This window comes from Theobroma cacao, chromosome 1 (genome assembly GCF_000208745.1).
Source record: "Theobroma cacao cultivar B97-61/B2 chromosome 1, Criollo_cocoa_genome_V2, whole genome shotgun sequence".
Taxonomy (NCBI): domain Eukaryota; kingdom Viridiplantae; phylum Streptophyta; class Magnoliopsida; order Malvales; family Malvaceae; genus Theobroma; species Theobroma cacao.
The window spans coordinates 24,670,165-24,679,067 of NC_030850.1; positions in this window are offsets into that span (position 1 = coordinate 24,670,165).

The window sequence follows — 8,903 nt, forward strand, 5'->3', positions numbered from 1 at the left end:
ATGAACGTTCCAACTTCAAGAAGTTTGCTTGAGTCCATAAATGGACTTTTGAAGCTTGCACACCTTATTAGCATTAGCATTGGATATAAAACCTTTAGGTTGTGTCATGTACACTTTTTCTCTCAAGTTTCCTTAAAGAATGCAGTTTTTACATCCATTTGCCAAATTTCATAATCATGGTATGCAGCAATTGCAAGCAAAATCTTAATGGATTTAAACATAGCAATTGGTGAAAAAGTTTTTTTCAATGTCAATACCTTGTCTTTGTTTCTAATCTTTTGCTACCAGTCCAGCTTTAAAGGTTTACACCTTGCCATCTACATTAGTTTTTCTCTTAAAGACCCACTTGCACCTAATGGGTTTTATCCCTTCAAGTGGATCCATGAAAGTCCATACTTGGTTGGTATCCATGGCATTGATAATTCTATTTTATAGAATTATTTTAGTCTAATTTTGTTATGAAATATTAGCTAAGTCCTCAATTTTTAATTATAATTTACTTATTTTTAGTTGTTTTTATAATTAGTTTATTTTTAAGTGAATTATTTTAATTTTATCTTATTTTTTTAATTTGGTTATTATTATTTATTAGTTTTTATATTCTTCGTAGGAACTAAAGGTATTGGGCTTAATTTTGGAAAGTAAGGTGTTGAAAGACCCACAAGTATGTTTGCATATACTTTAGTGTTTTGTCTATAACTCACATTAAAGAACTCCAAATGATGCAATTCTTTGACCATTGGAAAGCTAAGAGATAGAGCTATAACTTTCATGAGGATCACTTTATCTAGTTCTACTACAAAGATAAAGAAAATTACATCGAATAATGGCTGGATGTACTGTGCCGGGAATGAAAATTTTTAAAGAATAACAATTGATTTTTTGGGCCTTTCATTAAACTTTTAAGCCCAATTAAACCATAGGTCTACTTAGGGAACTTTAGGTTAAGTTTATTAGTATAAATAGGATATTTTTAAGAACATTAGGGTAGAAAACTTTTGGGAGATTCAAGAAGCTAGAAGTTGAGGTTGAAACTTGGAGATCAAGTTCAATTCCTTCTCTTAGACACCCCATTGTGCTGTGGAGTCCCTAGAGGAGTTTATTGTGCGAGAATCCCATTCTCTTTTAGATAATCTTGAAACTCTTATCTAAGATATTCTCCTCCTCAATTAGATCTAAGAGTGAGAATACTCTTCCTAGTTTGTTTCTCAACCTCCACTCTATATTCTTTGAAGTTGTCAAAGGATTCAGATTTATATTTCATCAAATACACATAGCCATAGTGAGGATGGTCATCTGTGAAGGTGATGAAGTAAGAGTATCCTCATCTAGCACTAGTATTCATAGGACCACATACATCAGAATGTACAAGTCCTAGTAACACCCCAGCTCATTCACCTTTCTTGGCGAAAGGTGACTTGGTCTTGGTCATCTTACCAAGGAGGCAACATTCACACATTTCATAAGATTCATAATTAAATGGATTGATATAACCTTGTTTGTGTAACTTGGTTAAGCGAGTCTCATTGATGTGTCCAAGTCTATAGTGCCAGATGTAGGATAGTTTTGGATCATTTTTCTTTGCTTTCTTGACCTCTATATTGAGTATGGGTCTTTTAGGATCAAGAATATAGAGACCATTCGAATGTGTCCCTGCACCATAATGTATCTCTCCCTTCGAGAAAGAACAACAATTGCCCTTAACAAAATCAATATCATCATATAATGCCAAGTATGACATAGATATGATATTTTGAGATATGGAAGGAACATAGTAGTAGTCTTTTAATTCCAAGATCAACCCAGAAGGTAAAGGTATGGTAATTGTCCCCACAGCCGATGTAGCAACCTTTGCTCCATTTCCTACTCTTAGGACCACCTCTCCCTTCATTAATATTCTACTCGTTTCTAACACCTTTATGTCATTACATAAGTAAGACCCACATCTAGTATCTAATACCCATGATGATGGATCAATAGTAGACAAATTTACTTCAATCATATACATTGTCAAAGGTGAAACTTCTACAACTTTCCCATTCTTTGACCTTGTCAAGAAGGCAAGGATATCTTCCTTAATGACATCTATTCTTAATAGATATTTGAGAATGTTTTCATCTTGATATACTAGTCCAAACATTTTGGCTGAATTTCATGATGACATCAAGTATGCCGCGCAAAGTAATGTGTATTCGCATTCTAACAACCTAGACATTTAAAGAACATTTATGAGTAATTTTGTATTATAATCAATTAAGATGAGATAGTAAATCTTAAATTGATTGTTCCCACTATTTTCTTCAAGATGATAATCCTCCATATCACCTCGAGAGATCTCTACAAGGATTCTCCTAGTGGGTTAGGATCCCAATTCATTCTAATCATGACCTTGAGTGTGCTCAACAAACAATGATAGGTGGATTAGATAGGTAACTGAGCTTACCAATTGTATCTTTATACAACTCCAAAATCAGCTAGGTGACAACACTTAGCCTAAACATATCATATATGTTTCACCTAGCCATGACCTTTAGTTTCCATAATAATCAAGTTTCCAAGCATCTAAATGTTATGAAACTAGTTGAGTAAGACCCACCAGTAGCTCAAACATGCTCGTGTATTCCAAGCATCTAAATGTTATGAAACTAGTTGAGTAAGACCCACCAATAGCTTAAACATACTTGTGTAAAAGTGTGACCTTGAGTGCGCTCAACAAGTCTCCGATTAAAAGAGCAGCTAGGTTATCTTGCTATATGGTGGAAGGCAACTTAATCATGCGTGGCATGTGATTCAATATTTACCGAGGGATTTTTTTATTTTTGACTTAGTTAAGGTCTCATCTTTGCATGCATAGTATTTATTAATTGCATAAAATAAATCTATCTCATGCATACTACTTTGCAGCACATAGCATTTATTAAATGGTATAAAATAAATCTATCACATGCATTCTACTTTGGATGATTATGGACTTTATCTATACTAATTTCCTTGAGCCATTGAAGGAAATTAACTTGGTCCAACCTAGGGGATAACAACAACATATTGTAATCTTCTACCTTGTATCTTCATGGCGCTTGTAGGTCTTCATCTTCGAATTGTAAAATAACTCCTAAACTAATCCTAATTCCATGCTTATATGTAACCAATTATATTTTAGTAAAGAAATCTCGTGGCACATCCGAGGGGATTTAAGTGAGAAAAGAATTCTATAATCTTTGAAAATAAAAAAAAAGCAAGGTGCGCAAACCTTATTTAATAAATAAATACCATGATAAAATTTAACCATACATCCACAGTCATATTTGGCCTACTCCATAATCATCCACATTCATCCATCCACATGAACATAAAATTAAAACTATGACTTATTCTAATTGTTAATCATATGAGGCATCCGAAATTAGTGTGCAACTAATTTCAAGTTCATTTCTCTAGTTCATTTTTAATTCCATGTGTGGAAATAGTTTTCCATATATGGAAAGTCTTTACTAATCAGTATTAGTAATATTATCCATTACTAATCTTATTAGGATTAGAATTAAAATATTATTACAAATTAAAACATTTTAATTTGTAATCTTTAAACATTTTAAGTAACTTTTACTAATCTTTTTAAATTAAAGATTATGTGTCTTTAATTATCTAATCTCATTAGATAAGTTAAATACAAGATTTAAGACAACATTATCTTTAATTATATTTAAGTGTCCTATTTGAATTTCACTTCTTAAAGGAAGGAAATTAATTCATGATATTTATCTTGTCCATATTTATCACACTCCCATATTTGTAGGAATCAAATTCGTAAATTTACGGATGTGATTAATTAAATTCTTATATCCTTATTTTAGGAAATCAAATTCCCTAATTTAAATATATCAAAATTTATCTTTTTACAACTTTTCCATAAGATATTGTTTAGTGAATTAGTGGTTTTAATTGTACTAATTTTGTCTACAAATATGGACACTAAAATCCCAGAAACCATGACTTTACAAAATTTTGACAACACTGTACCAATCACGGTTTTGTGGCTTGATATGACACCAAGTCAGGGAACTTAATTTCCAAATTTTAACCATGATTAGCTAACATATGGAACTTTTCTGTATTAAAATTTTATAATTTTTGGACTTGATTTAGCTGGTCAATACCCTAAAAAACCTAGCCTATGTATTTTGTACATAATTGCAGTTTTTGAGTTACATATGTGGCATTATGGTGGCATAAATAAAGGGATTAAATCCCTTTATTTTAGTAATCTTTCTAGCCATATTTTGAACAGATTCAAACATCAAAATTTATCCAAAAACGTACAACAATTGCATAATTTTAGGACTCTTTGAAGATGACTTTCTTAGCCAAAATGTGACCTGAAATAGCCACGATTTCATGGTCTTTCCTTCACTGTTTTCAACTGATAAGCAATCATATTTAAACAATTTCAATGTAGATTACTTTCAAATTTTTTTAGAAGTTTTAGAGGCTTTTAGACCCCTGTTAAAAACTAAAAATCAAACCATATGCAAATCTAGACGGAATCATATTCTGTCACCAAACCGCATCTTGTTTCCCATGAATTCAAATCATTTTATTGCCAAACTCTTTTGTACATCTCATGCACATATTGTTCTACAAAATTGAGACACTTAAACAAGATTAGTTGCTGAAACAAATAAGTATTAAAATAAAAAATCAATTTTGTTATAAACCACTTTAAAACATAATCGAAATTTAAAACTTACTTGATCTCTTCAAAACACCTCACAACCAATCAAAATTGGAATTAAATAATAACAAGACATATCTTTGCATTAAAATGAACGAAGTGAGGCTCTGATACCACTACTAGGAATGGCATGATTAGAGCATCAACGCAGCGGAATAATAAAAAAAAATTAAAATAAAATAAAAACCATGCCTCTTACCTTTGGATCACCTTGGTTGTTTAATGGAAAGTTAAACACCATATAAAATTAGAAAAAAGGGTTTTACCTTTCCAAATGATATCGTAATCAAATGAATTCCTTTTGGTGCTAAAAAACATGAACACCTTCTTGTGTGAAAGAATCCTAGCCACTCAAACGCTTGGCCTCTAACGTTGCACACATGATTGCAATGGATCCTTCACAATTAGAGAGCTTTATGCCACGTGCTTGTGCTAGCAAGTGAACACCAATTTGTTCTCTTTTCTTCTTTGATTTTTAACAAAGAATCATTGGATAAGTTTTTATAAAAAACCTTCTCAACAGTGGCTACACTCGAGAAAAAAAATTATTAGTTGTTTTTTTTTTTGTTGCCTGTTTAAAAGAGCGACTATAATGTGATATTTATATCTAAGTTTAGCTTATTAAAATTTTCAAAATAAGTCCTTAATATTATATACAATTATAATATTTAACCAATGCCTAATTAAACTATTTTAGTTAGGTCCTTAGTAGTTAAAACCTAGAATTTGATTTAAGTCTAACTTAAATCATCACACTTTCAATTTAATCCAAGTTGCAACCTTCGTGTGTGACCCATTAGGTTCCTAACATGTTGACAATGGAATTAAATTACAATATTATTAATTAATTAATTTAAATGAATCATATTCAATTTTTAATTAACTAATTCCATTCCATAAACCATGATTGGCATTCAACAATGCATCATGGCCACCTATTTGTTAGGAGAGTCAAAGGATTCTTTGACAATCTTTTAGTGTACAATTTTTCAATGTAATTCATTCCTTTATCATATATCCCAGGGATGATAAGAGTTTGGTTTAGTGCCTACTCTAATTAACCTTTGTATTTGTTCCTGCAGTTAGATCATTAGTTTTATGGAGACTTATGAAACTCATTTCATAATCTCCTAATCACTTTGGCCAAGGATTTGATTAAGACAATGTCAACCAAGAACTAATAAGATATTTTCTTTTAAATCATCTGTGGTAATGATTTCTATCTTGACCATTAATTTGCCTTCATATGCTTCATATTATACCCAAAAGATCTTGTTTTGGCATCCTTAGTTACGCACTCGTGGGGATGAAATCAAAGTATAGTACTCCACATACTCAACCTGGTGTCTCTAGTCTAAAGAGTAGTTACACAATTGATGCATGAGAAGTATTGCATAGACACTTGAGTGAGGTACCAAATGCACTTTTCATGGTGGGCCACATTCTGTGAACTCGCTCTCCCATGGCAATCACCCACATACTAGTTCCAAGTATCTCTATACTTCAACCTATGAAAGTGATTGCTTATTTCACAAGTAAAGAACATAACGTGTGTCGATCTTTAAGCATTATTGATGCCCTGTCTCAATAATACAATGATCAAAAACTTTTAGGAACAATGCTTTGATGCATAAGGAGCTCATAATTGTATCCCAATACAATTCCTTTGCAAGGCATATATAGTTCCATGGGCTTTATCTACATAAGTACAAAAAGTAATTAAATAAAAAAAAACTTATGGATAAAAAACTACCTCAATGTTATTATGAATAACCAAATGTCATACATGAATATCTCAAAATTATAATTCCCATACAACCATAGATTGACTTGTAGGGCTTATACTAATAAGCACATGAATGGCCTTGAGTTGCTCAAGGTTGCAGCGCTAAGATGCAGTAGCACCCCATACAAAAACCAAAGAGCAAAGCATCATGGTGTTAATTAAGTGAGGCTGGCTTAAAGATGGAACTCCATATTGGCACTCGAGGCCATGGTGTCACAGTGCCAAGGAAGGCAGTGGCACGATCCCAGACATCTTTCCATAATTATGCTTGCTATGACATTTTGTAAACTAGTGCTTGTATGGACTATTTAAGGAACCTTTTTTTAGAGGTTTTGAATGAAGGATGGTAGGCAACTATTCTAGAGAAAAAGAGCTAAAAACAAAGCAAGAAAGCATGAAAATTTGAGAGAGAATTGATATAAAAAAGCTTTAAACTATTAGTTTTTCCCTTTAGTTTTGTTTTTCTCTTAATTTTTTTAACTTGGATTTATGACTAATTTTCTTTGGATGATGTTTTTATTTGATATTATGAACTAAACTATTTTTCTAGTATTGTGGTGGTCTTCAACATGTAATTTGAATATTTGTTTCTTTTTTATTTATTATGAATAGTTATGGTTTTTTTTATTCAAATCTGTTCATAATGCTTTTAATTGTTTGGCTAGCAATTGAATGATTTGTGAATCTGAAAGAAACTCAACAGACTAATTTTAGATTGGATTAAGATTTCAATAGTGTATGTTCATGTCACTTGGAAAATAGGTGATTTGATTCGTAATTAAAGTGGACATATGCCTAAATGCCATACATAGCCAAATTAGAACACTAGCGTAATGAACTTTATTTAATTGATTACTATAGACATATAGTGACCCAATTAAGTTAGGCATTTGTGCAAGCATCCTGACAAAGACTTGCACATAGGTTTGGATTCTAGGTTAGCAAAACCACCTGTGAATGTAAATATTGAGAGAAACATATGTTAGATGAAATGTTAAATGAACCCATAGTTCTAAGTTTTAATCTATTTGCTTTCTCTAGTGAATTTTTAGTTTCAGTTAATTAGTTTAGCGTTTGATTGAATTTAGTTTTAATTGATTTTCTATATACTCAAGTTACTCAAATAAGACTAGTTTATCATAATCTTAGTACTTAGTGAAAAATTAAGAACAAATCCTTGTGGGATACGATTCTAGACTTATTATTTATATTACTTGCTTAATACATATACTTGTGTGTACTAAATCCACAACAAGTTTTTGACGTTGTTGTTAGGGATTTGTGTTTCTTACTTATTTTGCTAATATTAATATTCACAGATTTGTCTTAACTCTAGTTTTTCGTTCTTTTTTTTTCAGGTATGTTCCATCATTGTATGAGAAGAACAAAAAGCTTGGAGATTGTATCTTGTGATCTAGAGATTGAAAGAACATTTTGAAGATTGTGATGAGAAAATCAACAAGGTTTTGCTTAAATTGATATAATGGTTGATCGACTGGGTGAGTAGCAAATCCAAGAAAGACTAGTGGCAAAGAATTGTTGCTTAAGGGATTATGTTGTTCCATTGGTACAAGGGTTTTCTTCAAGCATTCACGAGCCAGTTATTTAAGCTAACAATTTCATGATAAAGCTAGCCATAATCACCATGATCCAAATGCCCATATCTCAAACTTTCTAGAGATATGTGACACCTTTAAATGCAAATGGAGCCAAGATCATGCGATTTGCTTGAGACTTTTCCCTTTGTCATTGAAGGATAAAGCAAAGGCATGGCTAAATTCAATTCCTACTAGATCCATTACAACATGAGATGACCTTGCACAAAAGTTCCTTGCTAAATTTTTTCCTTCGACCAAGATAGTGAATATAAGGAATGATATCACCTCATTAATGCAGTTAAATGTGAAATCATTATACGAGTGTGAGCCCTTGACCTTTATAGACTCGTAGATAGAAATATACGCGATAACCCTAATCAGGGGTAATTTTGTCATTTTCTCAATAAGCCCATAAAAGTAAGTTTTAAATAATATTATGGCTTACGTATGCATAAAGCATAAATGAATGATGAAAATATGGGTGAAATGACAAGGAAATAAAAATTTTGATTATTTTCATGTTTTAGGGGCAAAATGGTAATTTTGTCACTCGAGGACAAAATGGGAATTTTTAAAATTTTACACCACCTGACACTTGTCATGCCCATGGATTTCAGCCATTAACATTTTACATTGTGGATAATTGAAACATTTTATGTGGTGGAGAGAGATTGCTTAATGGATAAGTATTACACATAGACCAATGGAAACATGCCATGTGTCAAGCTTGGATTATTCTAGAATTTCCTTGTAAAATCTATTTAAAACTCTCTTAGTCTCACCCATA